At 37.4% G+C, this 27,875-nt stretch overlaps 1 protein-coding gene across 3 annotated transcripts in view; it reads left to right on the top strand.

Annotated features, from left to right (window-relative positions):
* Positions 1-27,875, top strand: part of ATRNL1 (attractin like 1) — a 433,970-nt gene that overhangs the window by 403,243 nt on the left and 2,852 nt on the right. The window lies entirely within an intron of this gene.

Raw genomic sequence — 27,875 nt, 5'->3', positions numbered from 1 at the left:
TTAGAAGTTATTTCCACATCATTGTGCCATTCCTTCTATGCTTTTTGCTGCTCCCCAAAATAACTTGTTATGTTTTAGAAATGTTGAGCCATTTAAGTGTATTTTAAATCTGTTTCTATGTGCATGTGTGAGCATAAAATTTCATGGTTTTTTGTCAGCTAATATAACATGCTTGGGAACCTCTCTTTAGAAAGTTCAAATCTGTAGAAATGGTATTGTTTAAGAAAATCTGTGGTTTTTTTTCAAATTTATCAACTGGTCAATATCATCTCTCTGTACAAATCCTACCCCAATGTCATTCAGTGATGTGTCACTGTGATGCATCATTAAATATTTAACATTGATTATGTAAGTGCTGCAGGATTTTGTTTCGTTCACTGTACATAAAGACTTGTGAAACTTGGTCAATGAGTTTCCACAGCGGGAAGAAGGGATAGAAATGCTTTGTGATGCTGGTCTTTTAAATAGGAGTTAGGTGGAAATGAAGAAATTGGAGCTGTGCAACAATATAATTTAGAGACTTGAGAGAAATGCTCAGAATAAGTGGTCGGAAGCACCTTGGCTGTGAACTTTGCTGATCTCAACCTGCTGTGGGAATTATCCCTGTTATTTAAAATACAAGATCTAGTTTATTTATACCTAAATTCTGATTCCTTAGATACCAAACAGATGTTTATTTTCTAATACTATTAACGATCCAGTCAGGCAGTAGTACCTATACATAAGGTTGTCTGTGGCTGCAGATATTTCAAGCAATTAACACATTTAAATGTAACTGCTGTCATATGGGTGGCCATTTTGTCCTATTTATAACCTTGTTTTTGAAGTGTTTCTGTAGTTAGATATGAAACATATATTCAGACAAACTTAGGTCTATGTGCTAAGTTTCCCAGCGCAGTGGAATGAAAGGTTTTTGCAGAAAAATGTTTACATTCAAAGGCAATTTCTAACATTTCTGTTGTTTACAGCACAGTTTTAAATCTTAAAAGTTAAAAAATTTAAAAAAAAAAATACAACCCCCAAAACCCCAACCATGAAGAAATGCCATTTCTTTGTTACCGGAATTCAGCCCAGTTTGGTGGACTCATAAACTGTAGAACATTACAATTTTCTTTCTTTTAGTTGCATTTAATAGGAAAAATTGGTGACAGGCCAAAATAATAGCTGAATCCAAACAATTTTATGCATTCAGGTGCAGGTTGCTAACCAGAGCAGCTGCACTGTGGAGTGTTGGTGCTGCTGGAGCAGCGGGGAAAGAGGAGGACCAGTCAAGGTTCTGCTCCTCAGCCACACCCTCCAGACATGTCAGGGAGCAATATCCCTTTGTCACATCTGGGAGGTCATAAAAGAGATCATTTTCACCCATGGGATTACTGCTGACATATATATTGTCCTGAACATAAAGTTGAAGGGTTGTGTGATGCAGCTGATTGGTCCAATATTGAGCAGTAGGGCACTGGGGAGAGCATTGCAGCTGAGCTAGCAAACCTTTAAAGTCTATTCATTAAAGGAAACAAACAGAAAAATGGGAGAGGGGTGAGGGGGATTGCTTCAAGGGTTATTTTATTTTATTTTAAGAGGAAATAAATGAAACCAGAAAGTTTTTGCAAGTAATGCTTTACAAGATTTGTCTTATTCCCCTCCCCTGGGTGAGTGCATTTTGATGCAGCCTTCAGTAGTGTGATATTGTTGTGTGTTTCTGCAGAACACCTGCCATGTTCATTGCACAGGCTGTACCATAACAAAGGACAAAATTATGTTTGAACAAACAGCTGCAATGTTTGAAGGTTTGCTCTTGCCACTCACATGTATTGTAAGGTTTTCTTCTGAATGTGAATGCTGTTGGATGCACATTTTAAGGGTGAGGCATGTGTGCGTTCAAAGACATGCATGCACAACTGGAATTGAGAAAATGAGGGGCTTTCTGTTGCTGCACAAAAAAGAACTATCAATTTCCCAGGAGAAGAATGCTGCAGGGCCAGTTTAAACATTTTAGTGCTGTAGATGTATGTCTTTAAGCCCTGGGTAAAAGCTGGCTGAATATGTCATAGACGTGATTTGTCTTTGGATGATAGCAGCATCTCTCATAAAGCACTCCACTCAATCTGTGGAATGATATTAGTAGTGAATGTGGAGAATGCTCTTTTCCAGTAGCTTGAGGTATACTTATATGAGTCTAGCTGGTGAGTGACATGGTAAATAAAATCCAGAGGAAAAATGATACACAGTTAAAGATGTATTTTAGTGACAGGCAATGCAGCAGCAAAGGCAAACAGAGATAGAGTCCTGCAGTTAGTACATGAAAATAAGAGGAAACAAATGCCTTCAAGAACTAATGATCCTTTGAATCTTTTATGTGTTATCCCAAATTAGACTGGGAAAGATCCATTTAATGGAAAAAAAAAACAAAACCTATTCTGCTGCATCTTTTACTAAATCGTGTCTATTCCCCTCCCCAGCACTCACACATACAAAAATGCATATTAGGAATAGAATCATTCCATTTGGAGAAGAGTGTATCAAGGCACATATTGACAGTGTGGAGGTCTATGCAGGTACATTATTTTACCATCTACATAGTTTAAAGCACATTTTCTCTTATCTCTCTGACAGTAATTCTAGCACCAGAATTACATTAGTCCCCATAGTAGATCTTCATTTCTGACAGTAGATTTCTGAACAAATGAAAAATTATCCAGTCATTTTTCTCTAATTAGTTATGTCTCTAAATACCTAATTATCACTGGGAACAAATTGCATGCTACAAATGTAATATTATGGAGAGCTGTTAATCTGTTAAGATGCTGCTTTTGAGTTTTGTACAGTTGATGCAGCTGTTAAAACAGAATTTTGCCACCTGGATATACCATTACCATTTTATTGTAACATTCAGAAATAACTGATGGGAAACCAGAGTATTGGAGTTGGCTTCTTTAAGCATTGTGCTTGTCAGATAAAGAAATGTATTATGTCCTTCATAATCTACTCTTTTCCATACTTTAAGCTACTTTGGCATTCTTAAAAGGTGAGTCTGTGGCAGCAATAAAAATTAACTGTCCTTTCAAAGTTATTTGGTTTGTTACTAGCTTGGTTTACATTGTCCACATATACATGGCAAGATAGAATAACACAGTAGATTCATGGAGTTTTCAGCCAAATGCAATCTGCATAGAAATTGCACGTTTCTCTAGAATACTTGACAATTATGCTTAGGTGGCTTAACTGTAATTAACGTGTAATGTGTGCTTTGGCTAGAAAAGAGAAATTACCAGGTACTTACCTCATGATTATTTCAGCATGCTCGCACAGTTATGGTTTGTGGTCATAGTAGCGCAGAGGGCTGACTATTCCCAGCATATTCTGAAGTCCATTGGTGCTGAGTATCTCCAGAACCTCCTAGATGAGGTCCTGAATCCGTGGGAAATATACAGTGACTGTATGTAAAGCATAATTTATAGCTGATGTCTTCATAGAAGTAATGCCACTGCTTGTTAATGATATCATCAAAAAATTCCCAGCTCAAGGACATTCCTGATCACTAGAGTTATAAAACTTTATTTGTACTAAAACCTCCCCTTAGAGCTGAAGTTTCTTTTTTTCCTTTTTTCATAGCAATACTTCAGGCTAGAAGATTTTAAAGGTGACATGTGTGAACTAGAGTGATTTCAGTTTTAGAGTTAAATGCAGCTATACAGACATTATGTTTTTGTATTGATCTGCTAATATGAAAACTGTAAAAATGTGGACTGATAATAAGTTGAGAGTTCTAATTAGCAGTCATCATGCTGCCACCTCTTCTGTGTAATCAAATCAGCAGAAATCCTGAAAATATGAAAGAGAGGTGCTTGAAGAAGTCTGTCAGTAATCTCATAAGAATACAACTAAAATTTATGCCCTATTTTACTTTCATGAAAAAGTTAATTAAACTAATCAGCACTTCAAGAGCCACAAGAGAATTCCTGTCCCAAATTCTGTACACAGACAGCCTTGAAATGGGAATGAGGACATAACCACGCTGTGTCCCTTGCCAGAGTCTGCAGGGACCTGTGAGGGTGCTCTGAGCATTGTGACCTTCTCCTGTTGTGTTGGTCAGTCCCAGTGGACTCAGATTCTGCATTTGTGGAGCCTTGGAGATGATGTAGGATTCATCATTTGCTGTATCCAGAGACATGTTGGTGATTTGTTTTCCTCTGGGATCTGCCCACGTTGGTTCTGTAGTCCTTAGTCCCCTCTCACATAGTAGAGAGCTGGCTGGGTCATCATGAGCATTCTTTGCACTGGTTTGGGGATTTAGACAGAGGAACATGAGGAGCTTGGAATCCAAGCTGGCCAGAGGTGGACAAAATCCAGTGCATGAGCTGGAGGAGAGAGAGCAGGACCCCAGACAGGACCCCCTGAGGCTGCTCCTTCCTAAGGAGCTTCTTGTCCCAGAGGGTGGTTGGGCTCCAGAACAGTCTCCCAGGGGAGAGGGGTCACAGCACCAAGCCTGACAGAGCTCAGAAAGCATTTGGACAGTGCTCACAGGCACATGGTGTGGCTCTTGGGGATGAGCAGGGCCACCCTTGAGATCTTGAGTTAGACTCAGTGATCCTTGTGGGTCCCTTCCAACTCAGCATATTCTGTGATTCTTGAATGAGCTATGGATCACAGCACAGTAAAACACACCAGAAGCCCAAGATGCCTTAAACCAGGGAAGCTGTGGGTGAGCATCTCCTTGCACCCAGGTTGGCTTCAAGGAAGCTGGTGTCAAACTCCAGCTTTCTCTGGTAAGAGAGAGAAACAGAGTTCTGAGCCTGCTTACTTTAGAGGAGCCAAGACAAAGTATGGAGAGCCCTGGTACCTAAAGCACACAATGCAATAGTTTGACAAGATTTATTTTATGTCAGCTAGATTGAAAAGCAAGAGAAACATGAAGGCTATTTTTCAATGGTGATCAAATGGACCAGTATTGCTGAGTAATTCAGTTTTGGTAGAATTTGATTCCTCTGTGTTGTGATGTCTGCAAGGCAGCGTCTGTTTCCGGCACTCCAGCTGGGTTATTTGTTAGAATGTTTGCTATTTTGTGTTTTTTTTCCCCTAGTGCTGGGAAGCCTTAATCATGGGTCAAGCCTGCATTGTTTTAGGTATTAAATGAACTCAGAACAAAGAGGCAGCTCTGCTGCCATAGAGTTTATGATCTAAGTATAAAACAAGAGACAACAGATGGGTCTAGACAGACGGGGGAGCATAAGGAAACAATGTGACAGTACTGGGCAGCCAAAAAGTCAGCGTTCAAGGGAGAGCAGCAGGCCAGCTATGAGTTTTCTATAAGCAACATATCAAAGAAAGGATCTGAAATGAGATAATTAAGACAGCTTTGCAGATGGCTGTAGGGAACTCCTCCTAAGCATGAGGCACTTTGATGGGAAAGGGCTTTGGAACTAAAGACAAACATTTTGTGGTTTAGGGCATAGAAAGTGGGAAATAAAGCAGAAAACACACACATAGTGGCGATATCACCAAAAATATTAGATAAGTACATGAAGTTTTTTGCAGCAGCATTCTGTATAGGTAGGAGTGAGCTAAAGCTGCATGCCTTTGATCCACTTTGTAAGTGAGGAAGAATGTGAAGGATGCTCCTTCCTCTCATCCTCACTGAAGGATTTCTCCCCCATTGTATCAGCAGACACTTCTTGGCCACAGAGAATTTGATGAGATTCACTTTTGAGCACATAAAATACTTTGTTTGGGCATAGAGGCTACAGAACACTTCTGAACTCCCAGAATTCAAAAGCTTGGATTTGGAAGTAAAATATTTTTTTTTCCTCAAACAGAACAGAAAAATAATCACAAGACCGTGTTTGATTGTTCTGGACAGTTGGTAAACAACTTGACAGCAGTTTCATCTTATGGTTACATTAGCTATTATTTTATATGGCAGTTGTATTTGGCAAATTACAATTTCCCTTTGAAAATGATCCTTAGGAAATAATACGTGACATTTTAAAGTGTCATGGTCCATATATGCAAATGAATAAATGCAAGATAACTACATACAGCTAGATGGTGTTAGCTGAGTTAAAAGATCCTTTAGTCTCAGATCTCTTGTTTTAGTATTTCAGTATCCCATTGCTTTATTAATAAAGTTTTCTGTATTTAAAATGAAAATTGCTTTGCAAAAAATATATAAGCATTGTTTGCTTTCAATTTCTGTGCAGTACATAAAGAAGATAAGAGCACTGAGTGTCTCTTAACAAAATGAAATCCCTCCATATGGCACCCTTCTCCCATTAAGATGTATAATATGAACCCAAAAAGCATCTTTTAAAATCATTTTATAGCTGAAATGGGATTTTAGTTTAGCTTAATTTGTGAATTGCCAGAAGCAAGAATTATCCTTAATGCTGTCTGTATAAGGGTGCTCCCACAGCTGCTGTATAGCAATTCTATATCAAAATAACCAGGAGCTGTCTCACATTCATCCAGAAGTTAGGTTTCTCATCTGAATTAATCTAAGTTTCCTTGTGCGTCAACAAAAGCACTTGGACAGGACATCTTGTCCTGTTCTATTACATGAGTTTGAAATAAAATTATCTGTTAAATCTCACTCTTGAGGTATCTCTGTTCCTCTTCTACAGAGGGAGCCTAGATGATTAGCTTAGTCTCCTCACCTCACTCTAGGCAGCTGGAGTTGGAGGAGATTAAAAACAACCTCAGAAACTGAGCTGAACTGCCTTTTATTTCAGGCTGTCAAATGTAGCATGGTGCTGCAGTTCACAGACGTATCTCTGCTCAGCAAGCCTGGGGAGAATGAGAGTCTGTACAGAGCCAGGACAGAATGGCTGCATCAGTTAACCTGGCAGGCTCACAGCTCCAAGGCTGTCCAGTTAGCAGTGACCACGAGCTGGATCAGGAAATCCTTGAGAAGCTCTGGTGTGAGGTAACCCCAATGCCATTTATTGAGTGCTGTGTAAATAATTAATAGTCTCACAGGCAGTGATTCTGACATAAAGAAGAGGCTTTATTTAAAAGAGCAGTATTTTTTTGCATGACTGGACTGTTCTCGTATCAACCTCTTTGCTTCTTCCGTGAGGTCCTCACCTGAGTACCCACAGCACCTTCTGTGCTTGAAGTTACTGCTGACTCTGCAGCATGGCAGCATCTATTGTGCTGCAAAGATTGGATCTGGGGAATGCAAACTGAGAACTTGCAGGAGTCTTTCTTCAGCTGTAACATACTTAATTCTTAGAGCTACTTGCCAGATGCAGGTGCATTTGATTGAGTGCAGCAACCATGATTCTGTCTCACCTGCTCTCATCCATAATCTGCTTTATAACTTTCTCTGTTTAAAAGTTGTGGTAGCCCTGCTGTTTGAAAGACTTTTTATAGAGTTCTTAGAGCCTGTAAAATAATACTTTTTCATAAATCATATTTTTTAAAGTGCTGCTGCGAGTGATTTGACATTTTTTCAAAAGTAAGATAAAAGTTTATGTACTTGGAAATTATGTCCCTAAGAAGTATGCACTTTATATTTTATTTATTTTGATGGCTTATGTTATGATACATTTGATAGATCCTGAAAGACACTGTCAGTTTTAAAGATACAGCCAATAAACTTTTGTTAGTGGGGAGAATGTGCCCCATAATGATCAGATGCCTTTGTCTATGCAAAGACATTGTACGAGCCTTATGACACTTTTTCAAAATTTTTGTTGTGTGTTTTTGACCACTGTTACATAATTCAAGAAAATGAATATTTGACAAACATTTGACAATATTTGACAATATTTGAAAGGTCAAAAAGCTTTGGGGCACAAATTCTCTGGGATTATAATCCCTAAAGAAAACAGGTGAAAGACAGTAATGATACATTTTCTTATCAACTTAGTGCACATATGTGTGTATATAAAATTCTAATACCAACATACTGTAAGTAATGTCAATTGGACTTGCATAATTTGCTAGTCAGGCAGAAAGAGAGCCAGAACCCAAGAAAACCTAATTTTTGATTAACACATTTCTTGTGGAAGAGACTATTCATTAACACCAGCTGAAGATATGACACACAGCTCTTCTGAAGACTTCAACATTATCTTTCAAGATAAAATATATTTCCTCATAATGGAACAAATTTGGAGAGCAGTGTGAAAATTTCTTGAGTTGAAAATACGACTTAATCAGTAATGATATTTAAAATCGTATCAATGCAATGAATTTTTTAGCTAGAAAAAAAAATGAATTGCTATTACCAGGTGGAAAAGTTTAAACAGATGTGTTAAATTTCTGGCAGCCTTCATCCAGTTTGATTGGTGGATTACAAGGTGAGAGCAAAACCAACACAAAAGTCTTGTGCATGTAGTGAGGTGCAGTACAAGCAGAACTGCAGTGTAGAGATAAGAGACTACTTAAACTCCTGCCAAGCAGTTCTGCTGGGTTTGTTCTATTTACACTGATCCCACAGTCAGTGCACGCAAAGATTTTTCTTTGTCTTGTGAAGGACCAATAATTCTGAAATTTCATAAGGGTAATACTGTGATTTTTACTGGAGCAGGAACCTCTTCACTGCAGGCAGAGTACAAGCAGTTGTTACTGTCATTGTTTCACAGAATGATATAAAGTACTTGTTTACAGGCATATTTTTAAACTGAGGAGAGATTTGAGTGTTTTATAGCTGCAAAAATCTTTGCAATTCTGTCAGAGCATGTCTGCATGTGCAGTGCCTCACTAACATCTCCTTTCCTCATCCATTCTGTATCACAAATCTCTCTCCTCCCCTTACTACCAAATGTCAGAATACATTTACTCTGTCTGTATCTACTTCCCTTGTAGCAAACTTGAGGGTTTTGTCTGAGGGTATAATTTAATTACTTTTAATAGTGATGTTTTGAATATTTTTTCCCTACAATAGTATTTGATTTTTAACAACTTTTCTAGGCATCTTACTCTCAAAGAAAGCTTTAATACTGACTCAGTAAAAAATTGCTGCCATGTAGATAAGAATTGTTGAATTTTTTTTTCTGGAGATGATGGATAATGTACCATGGTGAATTTATGGTCTGCCACAGCATGCAGTCAAGAAGTATCTCATTTTGGTTATGAAAGGAACCCTCTATGAATCTGTGAGTTTAAGGCAGGCAGCCATGGGAATCCTGTTCTTTGCAAAGACTTCCACTTGGAAAATGCCCTGGCAGAAGAGCTGCCTTGGTGCAGTCCTACAATGAGAGGGATATTGCTGAGCTCTGCTCAGAGCCCTCCCTGGGCAGAGAGAATTTCTGAATGACCTAAGGTTTGGTCTCCCCTGGTACAAAGGTTTCTCCTGGGCAGTTCATGAATTGACTATTTGCATTTAGCTATAGCCTTTAACAATGTAGTATGATAGATGTCTGTTATTTGTGGAGAAATCACCCTTTTTCCTTTTCTTTGGATGTGTTTTTGCAGTGATTTTTATTTCTAGTTTATTTGTGCTCTGAAAAAAGGTGTGGCGAAAAGTATACTTGGAATTATCCTAATGCTAAAAGCTGAAGTGTTTATAGTTGGCAAACCTAAGTATACTGTATAATTAAAACAATTATTTAATCAAAAGATGCTTTCTTAAACTGCTTTGCAATTAGTGCTATTGAAATAGTTCTATTATTTTCCATGCATTTAATTTCTGTTTTGGTCTCGCCAAAGCACTTTTTTTTTTTTTGTAGAAGGCAAAACAACTTTACATCTATAATTATAGTTTAAACAATTCGGGGTATGCATGATCAGATTAAAAGACTAAAGTAAACCTTACCATAATGGGACCAAAGCACAGGAGAATATACTGTGGTGGATAACTGTTTAAGGGTATGAGCCCATGAGTTTGTTTACAATATTTCCTAGTTCCAGGGATATTGTGTCACTGTATATTCCCAGAGAGTTGAAAAAAGGATTTCCCACTGCTGACACATACTTTGCAAGTGTTTGTTGAATAGCACAGAGCTGGTTTATGTTGTAGCAGTAATGGATCCCTGGTTATGGGTTTGTTTGTAATATTGATTTCCTGTCAGTCAGATTTTATAAAAAGCTTCACATCCTTGTCGTGCATCTCTCGTCTAGATGCTGCAGGTATTAGCCTCAGATTGTGGAAGAGATTTGCAAAGAGAATGTTTGTGTGCATGGTTGCACTAAGGCTGATGGAAAATTGCTTTGAAGCAATGCCTGCTCTGTTTGAGAGCCTTTCTGCAGTTCTGGTGTTAAGTGTCCTGAAATCTGTGGGTATATGTTTTCTTTCCACAAATATTTTTGTGGAAGACGACCATGGGGAAAGAAAAAAAATCACATGAAGCTTCTAAGAGTGTTACTAGGTGTTACGATTAAGAGAGAGACCCTTCCCTATTGACAAGATGAGTCTCTGTCAAGTTCTAGTCTGGACACCTGAGTAGAAATTGAAGTGTGCAGTGGGTGCATTGATGTGAGGGTAGGCATGTGTGTGGATACCTTAGCAATATGAGGAATATTTTGGAAATTTAGAGGCAAAAGTCTGAGAGATGGGAAATCTGCAGAGACCTGTCCTTTCCTTCAGTGCTGAAAACCCAATTTGTTTGGTCTGGCAGGTGGGAGTGATGTTAGCCTGAGACAGCACCAGATCCCCTCAAAGCTCCTGTTCAAGGGTGGAAATGGAGCTCACCTGGGGAGGGCTCCACAGGGCACTGAGCCCAGTGTGGAGGTTCTCTGGATCTATTATGTCCCTCACAGGGGAGACTAGAAATGATCTAACAGTGCTGAGTGGAGACAGCAGAAGTTGTGCACCAAAGTCCAGTGGTCTTTCTGCACCAGAGGCAGCAGAACCACAAAGAGGAGGCCTTGTGCATCCATAATTCACAATTCACTGCAAAGCTTCAAAATGTAATCAAGGGAGATTAGTCACGCAGAAAATGTCTAAAGCATAATTTCATTAAGGCAGTAAGAACCACAGTGTCCGACTATATGTTCATGTCTGGTTCCTGTGCAGGGTTTGCACACTCCTGCCATGAGGAGAGCAGAACTCTGCTTTTTTCTCAGCAGAACACTCAGTAAGGGATCTCAGAAGGGCTGCAGTCCTGAGGGTTTTTTTCTTTTAAATAAGAATTACAACCTTTTTTTTTTACATCTTTTGATGTATTTAAGCTTTTCTCCATAACTTTGAGTCTAGGGACCTGTTGTAGGCAAGACATTTTCTGCTTCCTTTTGCCCTGTCTTTTGTTCATATTTAAGTTTCAGACATTGGGTTTGTCCCTATTAAGGCACGAGGTTCATCAGGCCTAATTACACACAGATTTCAACACATCGCTAGGAGTATTAGTGAGAACTCAGTGGGAACACACAACTGAATTTCTTCAAGATTTTGTTACCGAAATTCAAGTAGATGATGTTCTGAAAAAATATTATATTTACAGCTTAATTTCAGATAGGATTTTTGTTGGTGCTTTACAGACCAACAAACACAAAATACATAGACAGTTTGATGATTTCAGGTTTGTTTTTCTCATATAGATGCTTATTCCATTTGCTAAAATTACTTTATTTACTAGACAGTGAAGAAATCCATATTTTCAGATAATTTGTTTTTGTAATTACTCACACCTATGTGTGTTCCTTCCAGTGCCTTTCTGTCATATTGGTTTTTCTGACAAACTGACTCCAGCTTTGTTGTCTTTCCAGGTTGTGTAATTAATTCCTTATTTTCACAGAGTTTAAGATGTGAATTGTTAATTTACCTACTCTGATGATCTGTTTATCACATTTCCTTTAAGGACATGTCCTTTAGGTTTTCTGAATTCAAACTTTAGACTGGTGTTTTAAACCTGTCTTACTGAAAGGGTGAAAGAGCCTTTTTAGCACATGATCTTTCCTTCCTCAGAACTTCTAAAATGTAATCAAATCCTTTCCTCTTCCCTGAGCATGAAGTGGAGAACCTTTTTGAAGCCATTGCTTTGATTTGGTATATCCCACATTGTTGTCCCAGACATGTGATTTCATGTTTTGTTCAAATATGAAACAGTGGCAAAGCAACTGGTAAGAAAATGAAAATTTAAGAGATTTTTTTTTCTATGGGTGCCATCCTCACCACTGCTGACTGTTCTGTTGTGCCCACCCTGTCACTGCCACGTTTTCTTATAAATGGCAAGATTGAAAAATATGGGACCTGTAAAAAATCCGTTCAATAACAATTTCTGTGACAGCTGTTTATGTTTATTTTGTCCTTATTTAATCTATTTTATATAGCCCCATCAAATCCAAACGTTTCCTGTATCTGTGCATATTATTTTAAATGTGTTATTAATGTGATCACTCCTATCCTTTAACACTTCTGTCAGAGGGCAGTTGAGCCCACTTGGAGTCTTAATTCCTCTTTGGAGAGGCCTCTCTGCTGATTTCTGAAATCATGACAGGAACCCTTCCAGATTCAGATGTCTCAGCTAAGTGTCTAAAGTCAGGTAGGATGAATTTGAGATCTTCATCCCAATCACAAAACCCAATCTACCTTGATCTGATGGATTTCTCTAATTTAAGCAATCTGTTCCCGCACTGTAATGTACTTCTCTCAATCATCACTTCTTAATGTTCTCTTCCCACCTTTCCCACTTCCATCTCTGCAATTTACCTCATCTCAGACTATTCCCCTGTTGCCCCATGCACAGCTTAGCTCCACCACTGCCCCTTTCTTTCCTGCACTATTTGCTTCATCTATCCCTGCTATGCCCATTTCATCTCTTGTTCCCTTGAATATTTTGTTTTTCCATTGGGATAAAGCGTATTCTTGTGTTTTTAGAGCCCTGTAAAAATTGATATAGCTGTATTTTTTTTCTTAATTATCACATTGCAGTTTCAAATAATATTATGTCTAATTCTGCTATGGTGTTGTTCAGTTTATTTCTGTTTAAGTAATGCTGTAAAGCAGCATGTTGGGCAGAAAGCTTTGTACTATAATTGGGTAACAAATTATTATTTTCTTCTGGTGTTCAGTGAACTGGTTTTGCAGATCTTTCAGCTCAATTCATTATGATCAAATGGAGAAGCATTTGTTTCAATAAGATTTTAATCTCTAGGACTATCTTTTGCATCAGTGACTTTTCATTGTTAATTGCTTTCTTGTCCCCTATTAAGGTGTTCTTGCAAATGCTTCATCCAAACTAAGCTCCCTTTCCACACACGCACAATTTGAAAAGACTCTTTTCAACTTTTTTAGGTGAAATAACTGTTGTTGCTTTCTTAATCCATTACTATGGCTTTTGTGTATTATCCCCCCTTGATAATGACAAAAACAGTCCAAAATCACCTCTGCAAGGAACTTCAGAAATGTCCTGAATTTCTCCCCACACACATCAGAATGTAAGGAATCATTTTATTATTTCATAGCGCCAATTAAGATCACCAGGGCACCAAGTATGTGCTGCATGTTTGTGAGTGAATTATCATTAATATTAATGATTCGAGTGGATATACACTGACTGGAGCACATCCCTGATGTCTCAGAGTCATTGTACTGAGAAGGTTTTTTTTATCTCAAGTTCTCTGAACCTGTTGCTACTTTAAACCCTATAAAAGGATAGAAAAGAAAAACTTCAAACTACAATTTTAAATATGTAAAGAAAAAAATTACATGCTGAAATAACAAAATCAGGAGATGAGTTCAATTGGTTCTCTCCCTTTTCAAAAATCAATTGCTTGTGAATTTATTATTTTAACACAGCTGACAGAACATACAGAAGGAATTCAGTAATGAAAAGCATTTGGGGTTTGACAGGTCTTGGCTGAAATGAAGTCCTTTGAGACCAGCACTTGGAGGCAGAGGTGAAAGTAAAAATTGGTTTACCTGAAGATCCGTGTATATGGAATCTAAATTTTCAAGGGAGACTGCCTGCCAGCATCAGGGCTTATCTTTTGACACATCCAACCTGAAATCTATCAAAATCTCTAAACTTCCTGACTTTTCAATGTAACACCTGTACATTTTCTACACAAGACTTTGCACATGTGTTAAAAGTTCTCTGAAAAATTTGTGCTAATTCAAGTAATTAAATTTTGCATCTTACTCATGTATTAGTTTTCAAAATAATTTAGCTCAATTCTCTCTGTCAAAAAAACTCCAAACAATCCAAACCAGTTGATTAATGCAGTCTTATTGCTCTGTAGATCTATGAAGCTTTTACATTGACAGTTTCTAATATCAAGCTGTATCTTTTTTTCACTTGGGTTAGAACTGCCAATGCAGATAGGAGTAAAGTAGGTGGTGTTCTTTCTTACACACCATTAATGTAGCCATTCACAAAGGGCTGCTTGGTGATAGCTGTGCAAGAGGGTGTCAGAAATCTCACCTGAAGCCTCTGAAGTACGCTGTGTAACTGAGGGCTGGTACTGATTTGCAGAATTTTCATTGCTTAGTCCATTATTGCATGAAAGAAAAGTCCAGCTAAATTTGCATGTTTGGCCTGGATTTAAAAGTCTGTGGGTTAAGGAGGTGTGAGAGTAGGTTTTATTGCCATGGACATTTGAGTGCAGTGCAGAGGTGTTTGTGCTGTAAGCTCTGTGGTGCAGTGCTCACACTTCAGGCACAGGGCAGTGAAGCTGAGTCCCTGATGGAGGTCGCAGGGAGGTGGCTGAGTAACAGGAACAGCAATTACACCCAAAAAGAAAATGAAAACCGTCATGCTCTTCTGAAGAGCCATTCTATCCGTGCTCGCTGTAATATCTAACAGACCTAGAGCACATTTCTCTGCAATTTTAAATATTATTCTGAAGTGCATCTAACCTAGCAATTGAAATCTGTGCAGGAAAATTGGCTGTGCTCTAGGAACTTTTGCCCAGCACTCAGAGCATGCACAGAATTATACCATTCAAAAGTAATCCTCTCTTGGAGTCATGCTCACATGTATCTTTGGAGACCAGATTACTAGTTATATATTTATTTACATTTTATTTACCATCTAAAAAATTCAGTCCTGTGTTCTCAGTGCACTGAAGGCAGAGCCAAGCCCTGAAGCTCTCAGAGCTGAGTCACTTTAGATGGCACGGTGATGCACCATATTCATCCTGAACTGTGCAAACCAGGAGATACTGCTTGCATTTGAAATTATTGGCAACAAAGTGTGTTAACTCTCATGTGCTCACTGGAATGCTCTGTGCTAGCCTTTGAAAATATAAAATGTAAGAAAAATATGATAATATGAAAAAGTCCATAACCTCCTGTCAGATGTTGCAATTGCTTGAGTGTTCAGCAGGAGTTAAAGATGGATAAAAAGTACAAGGTATAAGACACAGCCGATGAGCTGCATTCAAGACTAATAGATTCTTCATGAAAATGCTGTGACATTTATTTTCTATATTAAAAATTCAAATGCAAGTGTTTAGTATGTCTCATACATATCATCTCTTTCTGTAATTCTGGGACTGGCGCAGTTTTGCCTTTAGTCATTTGGGTATTGCTTTTCCATCCACTTTGATCACATTGTGCTTCTGGAATATTCCCACCAGTTATCCTAAGAGCTGTGATAACTGAATCTTGTTTCATCTGTCCTAGAAACTAAAATATCATGAAGGAGAATCTCAAATAAAACTGCAGATGAGGAAACAACCACCCCCCAAATGTTTATTAGCACCTTTAATATAAATATTTGTATTAATGAGTATCTAACTAACCATCTGAAAAATTATGGCATAAATAAATGTATAAACAACATGCAGTATCCTTTCTTTCCTACACAAAGGAAAGCATTTATCATTCTGGTAACACAAGGGACAGAAAACAATGCCAATTCACAAGCAAAACCTTTCATGATTTAATATTGTTGTTTTGTCCCCTTAGATCCTAGAATGATAAATATTGTTCCTTCTTTTGTCAGCATCAGAAGCACTTTCATATGTGGAATAAAGGCTCATTCATTATAATCATACTTTTTTTTCCAGGTTGCTTTTTCCAATCTGGTTCAGAATACATCATGCCAGTGATACTGTGCCAGCTTTCTTGTCATTATTCCAGAGCTCCATGGGTACCTGTGATGGTACCACTTTGATTTCTGTTCATGGCTGGGTTTTTTTATCATTCCTCAAGGTTTTAGAGTTCTCACTGCGTCTGCGACTTCATTACACTGAGAGGTGTACAAACATGTACCTAATCTAGCCTGAGCATGCAAGTCAGGTGTCCATGGAGTGTGATCCTCTGGGAAGCCACAGGTGAAGCCTGTTTGGTCTCATATGGTTTTCCACAAGGGAGAAGGGAGCCTGTGCACAGCCCTGTGGAGGGCATGGCTCTTCCCTCTAACACTTTCAAATATTTTCTCTGCTGTTTGCTCCCGAGAAGAAGCTGTGAGGGGTCATTGCTTGTGATGTTTGTGCAGAACACAGGAGTCATTGCAGGTGAAATGTCTGTAGCTCCATCCTCATCCCAGCCAACAACAACCCATTCTGGTTTTCTCTCTAGTATTGCAGTATTTCAATAACTCAAAACATACCTTGATTTCAAAACGTGTTTTTTGCAAATCCTGTCAGTACTCTAAATAGACTTAACATTATTTTCAGATAGAAATACACAAAGATTAAGCACATTATGTTTTAAGGAGAGCTGTTGGCTATGCCAGCTCTCATTCAATGGTGGCTTTAGGAAACACAGTCATTGCAAACTAGGCACAATATCTAATTACTATATTAGCATGTATTAATTTGTGTGTAGCACTTTGGAGATAACAAGCTCGATATTTTAATACAGTTTCTCTTTCCTGGACACATATCTTGTCTTCATTTTTAAGCCACTATGAAAAGGTCACTAAACATTGATTTTGTAAATGAAAGCTCTAAAATAGGACTTGAAAGAGCTAATGTTTGGGGGGAGAAAAAAAAGTGTGAAAATCCAACTTGTTTAAGTCAGACCATGAATTTTGGGGCTCAGATTTCTCCTATCAATCTTTAGATCTCTTAACAGTCTCAGAAATGACATACCTCACCTAAGCCTGTTTGTTTATGGTTTCTTGTGTTATTATGTTGTAGAAGGCACTTCATAGGCTCCTGGCCCGACTTCCCTTCCCTTGAAACCCATCCCAGTGGATCTGGAGAGGATTTAAACCCCACTGCCTCAGCCTCTGTGGATATTTAGCAGCTCCATGCACAGCTTACACTGCCATAAAGGATAGCTGTATCCTTGAGGCCACTCCGGTGAGGAAAACACGTTTGTCCCTTTTGCAGCATGAGTGGAGAAAGCACCATTAGACACATCAAAGATGAAAAGTTGCATGAGAAATGTGCACTAGTTAGCACGCAGTTTTTAAAATCTTGAAGGTAAATATTCTTCCTAGAACACAAGTGGGTCTCAAATAATGAAATAAGGCTTGCTGCATTTAGATTGTTCACAATCTGCTTCATGGCTCTTAAAGGAATAATTAGGTCATAGTTCAAATGGGAACATCTATTTTTATCTCTCTTTCCAAATAATGGGTGTGTGTATCTTAGAAAAGAATTGCCCACTAAAATAAGAAGTAATGAGAAGGAAAAATAATATAAATTATTTTGAGGATGTTTGCAACTTTTTAAACTACCTTACCACCTTCTTACACTAGTACAATGCAAAGAGATGAAAGAAAGTAGAAAGGAATTATAGTCTTAGTAGCTAACATCAGATTCACAAAGAAAATCCCTGATTATTGGAAGTCTATATACTAAATACTTTGTAAAGGCAGTTGAATGGTGCTGACTGAAGCTCAACAGGAAAAAAAAGAGCAAAACTAAGAATGGAAAATGAAGGGCTATTTGGAAGGAAGGCGTTGGAAAGTAGTGTGGGAAAAAGCCAGAAATCCTATATATGCCTCTTGTTGTATTGTCCAGACCAGACTGAACAAACAAAAATCAACTCTCAGGGTCACACATCTGGACACGAACCTTACAGAGGTTTATATAAATCCCTCTTTAGTCTGGCTCTTCCTCTTTTGGGGGATAATACCTTATAATTCTGAACTTCACACATTTCAAGTCCCGTTCCCACCACAGCTTTTGTTTTCCTCTCACCTTTTAAGACAGATGTCATAAAATGTGGTGTCCCACCTTTTAGAAAAAAAAGTATTTTGCCAGTGATTACCTGCTATTTTCATTTTTTGCATCCAAAATTGCAGCAAGCTTTTAGTGAACTAATCCTAAGCATGAACCATGATTTTCACTGTCACCTTTTTTCCTATTCTTTATGAAAATCAATGTTTTCTTATGGCTTCATCAGAGTCTCAAGTGTATGGTGTCTAATGGTATTGCTTTATAGTTTTATATTACCTCTTTATAACTTAGGATTATTATTTATAGTGGCAAATCATACTGCAGCAGACTGTAGGAAACAGAATGGTGTATTGCACAGCAAAGGGAGAGCAGATCCATGGTTTATTATGTTATTATGTTGTAGAAGGCACTTCAGGGGCTACAGAAGAAAGTTTCTCAAATTGTGTCAGATCTCAGAAGCTGGGAAATACAAAACAGATTTCATTCAAAACACTCTTGGATCATTATCACTGTATATATAGCCATTAAAGTCTAATTGAAATGTAGAAAATCAGGAAATAAGAGAACCAAAGCTAACTTTTTCACATGTGATCAAAAAACATATGGGAAAAAAATAGAGTGGGAAAAAGGTCAGCAGTTAAATAGCAAATAGAGGCCTCAATGCAATTTTTGCTTTTAAAAAAACAGATGGGAGATTTAGCACAATTGCAGCAAGGGAGTTCTAATGTCCTGCTGAAGGTTCGTTTCTCCTTCATCACATAGTAAAAGCTTTTTTGAAAATGCTTAAATGAAAACTAGCTCCTGATCACATCCTGGAAACACAAAGATAGCATGATGCTCTGTACAGCACAGCTATTTTTGATGAAAATTTTGGGAACAATGCACAGAATTGCTCCGAATTTTGCCTGTTGTCTAAAAGTACCATCCTAGCCTTGGAAAATTCCAAGCTCTATGTATCTTTTACCACATCTTCTTGTCCATGGTTTCATTTCAGCCATTTTTTGCTCACGTGAATATTGATGAGAATGGGCTGCTGCAGTAACTCTTTAGTGTCAGAAAGTGTACTTTCATTGAGGGCATCTTCAGGGAAATGACATTGATGAGAAATGGACTTTGTGAGATTTTCTTGACTGTATCTTTCACTTGGTTTCTGCCTTTTTTAGTAGCAAGTCCTGTTCAATAGGCCATGAGTTAGAGATCTTAATTTTTTGTATTAAAAGGAGGTGTGCAAATCCGGCTGAGATTTATGCCTGAGATCCCAAGAGGAATATATCATAGCTCCTGTATTTCTGAAGGATGGTGATCCTAACAGGAGAAATGTGGAATCTCAAATTGGTGTGCCAGCAGAATATTTCTCATTTGTTTTAAGTGGCAAAAGTTATAGTTTGGTAATCTTTTTTAGAAGAATTGTTGGGGGGTTGGTGTTGTGGGTTTGTTTTTTTCAAAAATTGTATTGATTTAATGGGTGAATGAGACAATGAGTGCTACTTTTTGGATTGGGAATACACAGAGAGGTAGGTGGCAAGCTGTGACTGTGAACTATCAGTTTTCCAGTGCTTCCTCTCCAAACTAGGACACATGCCTAGGACATATACTATAATAATTTACAGTGAAATGCAGCCATTGTATTACTATCTCTCAGTTTCAGGCATTTGCTGTATCTGAATGTGTCACACAAGCAGGAACAGCGCTCTTCTACTATCATTTTACTGATATTTATCTATATTGACTGCTCAGGACCAAGTAAGTGTATGTAATGAAGTGTATAAAATGGAAACCTATTTCCATACAATTTGACAGGTCTAAGTGTGTAATTTTGCCTGTTATAGTCAGAACATGGTGTTTTCAATGTAAAATAGAAGATTCAGTAAAGAATAAATGAGTAGCTGTGTAGCTTGCTTGTCTATACTGGAAGCCCATTCAGAATTATTCTCTTTCAGTGCAGACCATAATTGTGATAGGGCTTTTTGTACAAAATGTTTGAGGGTTAAAATGTTTATTTTATGGTGTGAGCTTTTCAGCCTTTTACCAAAAATCAATTTTCTATGCATGTTGATGCTAGATTTGCTAATGGAGCCACCCTAATACTGACAGAAGGGAATTTGTGACTTTATCTTTCTTTTTTTCTTTTTCTCTTTTTCTCTTCTTTTTCATTGTTCTCAAACTTTAATATTACTGAAACTACAAATAACCTTGTTAGAGATCCTGAGGACCCTGAAGTTGTTGCTTTAATGCTATTCAAAATATAGTTCAGCATTCTCAGCACACTTTCTGTCCCGTTGACTTAATTCTATGTTTCCCGCCCAAGACCATTTGTTTTGTCAGTGACTCCTGGCTATGTAGCTGGGGATGTTCTAAATGTCTAATTGGACATCAGCAGAATACTGAAAAACTGGCATTGCTATTTGGGCTGAAACAAATTTCTATCAGAACAGTGGTTAGAGTGATACATTGCACCAGAATGTTGGAAATAGAAAACAAGCCCAGTACTTCATACACCTTCGAAAGCAAAACTTTAAAATGAGAATTCTCTATGGAAAAGCACTGCAGATATCATGCCTACTGCTGATTAAGCTGTAATCCTGTTGAATTTCTGGGGAACTACAATAATTTCTTTGCATGAACATATTCATAACTTTCTGGTTTAAATAAAATTTTTGACAAGGGAAAAAAAGCTTTGCACCTGCAACATAAAGGGTGCAAGAGAGAGAAGAAGGATCTTAGAGGATTATTGTTCTAATCTTCTTCCTTAAAAGTAAATGGTAATGTAAGTAGTATTGTTTTATCTCCAGTGTGGGCAGAATTGGCCCCTTTTGGGCCCTTAAACCTATTGTCTTTAAGGTGGTGTGTTTTGTCTTGAGGAGGAGAGTAGTAAAGCTGGAAATCTGACAGTGTGTATTATCACCCAGATGGAACATTAGGGAGGTATTCATAAAAACTGAATTTCACCTGGTGAGGTTTATCACCCCAGATTTCCTCTACAGACAGAGAGAGATCTGCTTTAAATCACCCCCTGCCAGAAAGGCCCCTCTGGAGGGAAGCAAACCCCAGTGACTACTGCTGCCTTTCCTCCTTCTGAGTGTTCTCCTGATTGCTCAGTTGTGTTCCAAGCTGCTCTGTTTCCCAGATACTCACACACAGATATTCACACACACACAGATATTCTGATTACTGAATTGCATGAAATATAATTCAGCCTTGCAATAATGGCCAATCATACTCTGTTTATATGGATGATAAATCTCTGTCCCACAGGTGTTCATCCCTCTCATGATGTATAGTAAGGCTTTAACTTTCATCACGGTGGTTAAAGCATCCAAATGCATGAATGGATTTGGGTAAAGAGCTTTTACAATGTTGTAAGTCAAGCTCACCATTTTTTACAGCTTTCATATCTTCATTTTGCTCTGATTTGCATCCATGATCCAAGTAAAAAGAGTTTGCTGAAGACAGAGACAAAGAGTAAAATGATCCTGTACAGGCAACCTGAGTGTGCCAGGCTGGAGGAGACTTTTGCAATCCAGACATGTCTAATTACTATAGAAGAGTTCATAAACTAACCCCACCTGGGCCATAACTGTGATAATGCCTTCTAAAAAAAACAATTATGATTTTGTTTGTATTAAACCAGGTATTGCTACAAGTAAGTGAAAATAGAGCTTCTTCAATACTCCAAGTAGCCTTTTTTCTCTTCTGCAGAAATAGGTTTACAAGACCAAATTAGATTCTGGCATGATTAATGCATCTCACCAAATTCTTGCAGAGTAGCAAATTAGTTTATAGTGATTTTCTTGAAAACAAATTAAATGGCTGCACAACATCACAAGAATAGAGATGTTTTTCATAGCATATGGATAAATGATTCAATGGAAGTGAGATGTAATCAAACTGAAAATGTAATCCAAATGTTTCAAATATTACTGTCCATTGTAGAAAGATGTGTAATTACTTGCATTTTAATGCATGATGTGTAACATACAGTGGCAGAGCAGCAAGGAATTAATCTGCATGAGATTTGCACATATTCTAAGTAGATTATTCCTTTTTCGGTGTTTTTATTATCATTCCATTAAAAACAATGTGACAAGAAGATCTGACCTCAGGTTGCACCAGGGGAGGTTTAGACTGGCTATTAGGAAACACTTCTTCACCAAAAGGGTTGGAACAGCCTTCCCAGGGAAGTGATGGAAGCACCGTTGCTGGAGGTGTTTAAAAGACAGGTGAATGTGGCACTCAGGGACATGTTTTATTGGTGGGCTTCGAAGTGTTAATGGTTGGACCCCTGTGATCTTAAGGGTCTTGTCCAGCCTAAACAGTTTAATGGTTCTATGGTTCTTGTGTTCCAGGAGGGCTTGAGCTGAGAAAAGAGGGTGGGAGAGAGAAGCTCCAGTGAATCAGTGTTAGATTGCCCCATTCCATTTCTGTAGTCTCCAGCTCCCCACTGGGTCCACTTCCCCAGGACACTGTTTGAAACATCCCAGAGTGCATTGTCACCTTCCCTTTGTCTGTATCCAGAGAGACCAAACAACCCATGCTGGCTCTCAGTCACAGGCAGGCTGGATAGTTGAAAAGCACCAGATGTTGTACAGACCTGGATTTCAGACCAAACTACAGATATCTCGCTCTGAAAGGGAAGGAGAACTGCCTGATTGCATTAAAAAAAGGAAAAAAAAAAAAAGGAAAAAAAATCCCTACTGCCCCTGTGTAATGCAAATATTTCACACAAATATGTAGGGCCATTTCCTTTTCACAATGAGAAAATTTGGGAAAGGATGAACATTTCTTCTAAGAGCCTTTATTGTATAGTCTGCATTTCCCACAAAGTGACAGCAGGTAATTTATAAGTCTATTCTGGGAATATTCTTAGTCCCTTATAGATAGCCCTTTTTACTAAATAGCAAAGGTGTAATAAAAAGGAGCATGACATCTTCTTTCTACTAGTGTGTGGCTGTTTAATTCCACACTATCATTATTTAGTTTATTATTGTTATGGTTTAAGCTCTGTCTCATATTTTACTTATTTAATTAAGTTATATGCAAAAGAAAAGGAAAACATACCTCCTGGCCTCTTGGCTGTCTTCCCATCTTGCAAAAATTATCACTGAAAAAAAAATGATGGGGTTACTTGCCCAAAGTAATTTCCTAGTTAGTTTAGTTTGTTTAATATATCTTTCCGAAAGTAAGAGCGGTGTCAACGTAAAATACACATTCATGCACCAAACAGGAAGAGAAGCCCATAAAAAGACTGTGAATTTCAGGTGCTGTCAGCTTGTCCTTTTAAAAATAATCTAATTCAAATAAAAAAAACATTCAATATGACAGGGTATGAAGACACTTATTGTTCTTGGCAGATGCTTATGATTATTTTTCTCTGTGACTAAGTCTGCGATCTCTGGATACTGTCTAGGCACACCTGCCAGATCAGGAAACTCGGATACACATGAAGGATTTGTCTATTTTCTGACTTTGAAATGAACTTAGATCTGTTGTGTTCTTCTAGCCATATACAGTCTTGAACTTCAGATGACTCTTAATTTTTCTCCTGGAAAGTACTCGAGTATCAGGTTTGTACTGGCTTAGGAGGGGGCTTTGTGCACCACGTTTTTAAATACCAAATTTTGTTCTGGTTCTGTTTTGTGTGCCTTTTGGATATCTCCCAGCATGACTTGATCCATAGCAGAGGAGTATGCAGCACAAAGAACAGGCTGCCCTTTTCAGTCATGAAAATGAAGCCTGAGTTGGTCTGCTTGGAGACAGTTGGGTTGAGAACACAGGAACAACCAGAAAATCGTGAAACTATTGCTAAACAACTAAATTGAATATGACTATTTCTAGCACAGTATCTCACAGAAAGTGAGAGAATTTCTTCCATGGGTACTCAGAAACACTGCCTAGTAACAATCTTCTAGAGTGTTATGCTCCTTCTAAAATGCTATGTTCCCCCACTATTACAGACATTATAATGAACTTTTTTTTTCTATGAAGAATAAATGTGTGCATTCCATGAACATGATGGTCAATGTGATCTTTTTCTTCAAATTAGGAAGTAGGTAATACAAAACTTCATTATTAACTGGAGGGATTGTATATAATTTTTGTGTGTGCATATATATATATATATATATATATACATACACTATATATATATGTATATATACACACTATATATATATATATCTATATATATATATATATATATTGTTACATAATGGCATATTTATGTTACATTATTACATCATTTTGGTATATCTATATATATATCCATATAACATTAATTCACATATGATATACACAGTGTATTTTTCAAACAGTATTTTTATAGACTTGAAATATTGGTAAATGGCAAAATTCATTACAATTCCCTACATTATAACTGATAGTTTTATTGATGAACATTAAACTGCCTCCATTGGCTTCACTGTGTGCTATGGTGACTTTCATGAGGCATCACAGTCTGTGATTCTCATCACTTAGTGCATCTTCAAACAGCTCATATCCATTTCTACAGACTTCCATGGGCAATAAGTCTTCCACAATGGCAATATTTTGAGTAAGAGATCCTTTATGATAAAAGGAGTCTGTCCAGTATGGGGTGAGCATGTAGAGTAATGCCACTTTTTAAAGAATTAACAGATGGAAGGAACACAAAGACTTGTGGGCACTGAAGAGTGAAGCTGTGACTTTAATAATATAGTATTTACCCAGTCTTTTCTGTTTAAGTCTCTCTGTATGGCAGCTGGCATTTTATTTTTGTTGCTTAAAGTCACCTTAAACAATGACTATAATTTTGGTTGAAATGTCAAACAAATCTAATTGATCTACCTGACTCGTAGTTATTTTATTGTCTTCAGGTTTCTGAATGCTCTGATTCTGCATAACAATGACGTGTAGAAATTTAATCAAATGAAGACATCTATCCAAATGTTATGTCTGAATAATGCATATTCAAATTGAAATGAAACATTTCCAGTTACCTGCCTAATCTGAGGTCATTCTTTGTTACCTTACTTTTAAAAAAAGAGATAGTAAGAATTCCATGCATTTCTCATTAAAATGAACAATAGAGGAGGAAAAAAATGTTTTAAATATGCACACCATTATGTAAGACTATTTTTTTCAATGTAGGGTTTTTTTTCTACTTTCAGAGATAGTGTAGCCTTACATCAGTTCAAATGTAGTTGTATACAATCAGAGGAAAAATGTTTAAACATCCCAGCATGGGTATTTCCATTTAAATCTGATTACAGTGAAATAAAACTGTAGCTATTAAAGGTTTAGAAGAACTACAAATACAAGCAGTAAAAGAAGACAGTTAGTAAATGAGGTAGTAAAACATTTCAGCAGGGCAAACAGTTTATAGCACTCAGCCTTCCTGTAGCAGACTGTGCTATTCACCACAGACCCGTGCACTGTTCCCCGAACTACACTTAAACCTGCAATTAACCTTTCACGCCTAATGAAGCTGTTTTGCTGCAAAATTAAAATATATAGTACTGCCTGTTTTTACAGAGACTGGGAGGAGAGCATCTCAGAATGAATGACTTTTTCAGATGCTCTTGTTTGAGTGCAGGATTACAGGGCTGTTTGTATATAAACCGTGAATGCGCTGTTCAAGGTAATCTCATTTGATTTGCTGTATTTTATCCCTCTACTTATTAATAGTTTTGCACTATTGTAAAAAAAAAAAAAAAAAAAAAAAAAAAAGGAAAAAATTCACACCCCAGTAATTTTATCATTAGAGACTTCCTGAGAATAAACTGTTACCATTTAACTTCCATTAGGAAAGACAATAGTTCTGCTAAAGATAACCAAGTTCATATTGCTTCCTCTGGTGTTTTCCTCATTGTGGATGCAATTATCTCTTACAAAAATATACTTTCCACTTACAAATTGACTGGGCTTACTTCTTAATGACTTGTACATGCATATCCTTAAAACAAGCTAGAGGTTGTTTGAGCTGCATAAAACTAGGTCAGGTTATTTCTATAATATTTTGTAGAAAAACAAACTAAATTTTAAAATAGTGCTGGTTCTGCCACTAAGATTGCATTTAGAGAAATTAGAGGTGACCTGTTGAGTGTCCATGTGGGATCCTTACTGATTCCACTGTTCCTTTCTACCATGCTGCTCAAGAGTCGGAAGCAACCAGAGACCATGTGCTGATTTGGAAAACACCAGTTTGGATGTTGGGTAGGATACTTAAACAGCAGCATTCAGAGACAGCGGGTAAATGTAATAACTTAGGAGTTAAGGTAACACATCTAGAGCACTGTACAATTTACAGTTCCAACTTCAATGACTGTAAATGTATTCACATTTATTATTTAGATAAAAAACCTGTAACATCAAGGGAATGTTTTGGTTTTGGTGGGGTTTTTTTGTAATGAATATTTAAGCCACAGCATTTCTTCTGGTTTATTTTGATGTAAATTCTCCTTGCTCGAAGTGTCTGTGCACAAGCTTGACTTGGTAAATGAAATTCCTTTAGACTGCCAGTCTGAAATAATGAATTGTTCCCCTAGTTAATTGTATTGCTTTGATAACAAGGAACTATGCTGGGCGTAGAGAACATAATAAATGAATTTCATCAGATGATTGGTGTGATGTTTTGAAAAATGATCTTCTGTAGTGACCTGATTTTAATGTAATTCTATCAACATGCCAGTACATCCCAGTATGCAGTGTTAGACCTAAGGATTCCTTTTTGTTGTTCTATTAAGTGAGATTAGCTTAATACATCCAAATATATTTTAAAATAGCTTATTAAATTAAAAAAATCTCTTTACTAATAATACTCCTTCTGTTTAGCGTAGTCCCTAAGCCTAGCTGTTGAAGATGGGATGAGATGTAAGCAATCATCAGAATGTTATTTAGGTTTTATCCCTGAATTTGCTAATACCTAAGTTTATTGCTTAAACTTTAAAGGTGCCTCAAAGATTTCAACAATTTAATTTGTCAAAGTCCAATTTTAAGCATCACTGGCTCATGCCACAAAATATTTGTGTATGTGAGAAAAAACAACTTGATTAATCTTGGCTCTTACATATCCTGAAATGTATCAATGATAATTGTACTTAGCGTTTTACAGTGTCCTGCATTTTTAAAATCTGGATGCATATTAATTACTTCTTGTAACTTTTTTGAAATTTAAGAAAGGTAGTGTTACCAGTGTGCAATAGCATAGATTTTTCAAGATACTGGAAACCTGAACTAAATCTATATATAATATATCTTATATTATGAAAGAATACTGTAGCAACACTTGTTAGTGAAAACCAATTTTTGCACAGTTTCTTAGTAGCTAAGAGCTGTAATGAGAGATTGCATGAAAAGTATTGCAAAATTGGAACCTGTGTAATAGATAAATTGAGTTTGATATTGGTTTGAGATAAGAAATAGAGACTGCCTGTTAAACATGGTGAAAAGTGTTTTCAAAGGTTTCCTTGGAGAGTGGTAGAGTTATTGGTTGGAGAATGAAACATTTTGGGCCGCATGGAGAACCAGCACCATCCTTACCTACATTTTGGTTAGATGTGGTTTTTGTCGTTTGTTTGCAGTAAAAAGTATGAATTATGTGAATACACCTAATCCATTTGATTGCAATGTCACCTGTGTGAATTTAAAAGCCTAGAACTATTCTGTATTAAGTGGATTGTTAATCTCAGCATTTTAGAAGCAATTAATTTCTAGAAAGGATGCAGTAGCAAGGAAATGGAAGAGTAAATTCTTAAAATATTAGCTTCTTAGGTGTGGAAGGGAAGTTGAATGAGGAGTGGCTGAGGTCACTTGGTCTGTTCAGCCTGGAGGAGAGGAGACTGAGGGGAGACCTCAGTGCAGCTCCAACTTCCTCATGCGGGGAAGAGCAGGGTCAGACACTGCTCTGTGGTGGTCAGTGACAGGATCCAAAGGAGCAGCCT

Source organism: Pyrgilauda ruficollis, unplaced genomic scaffold (assembly GCF_017590135.1).
Source record: "Pyrgilauda ruficollis isolate IOZ18807 unplaced genomic scaffold, ASM1759013v1 scaffold15, whole genome shotgun sequence".
Lineage (NCBI taxonomy): Eukaryota > Metazoa > Chordata > Aves > Passeriformes > Passeridae > Pyrgilauda > Pyrgilauda ruficollis.
This window is presented reverse-complemented; position numbering and strand designations above follow the sequence as displayed.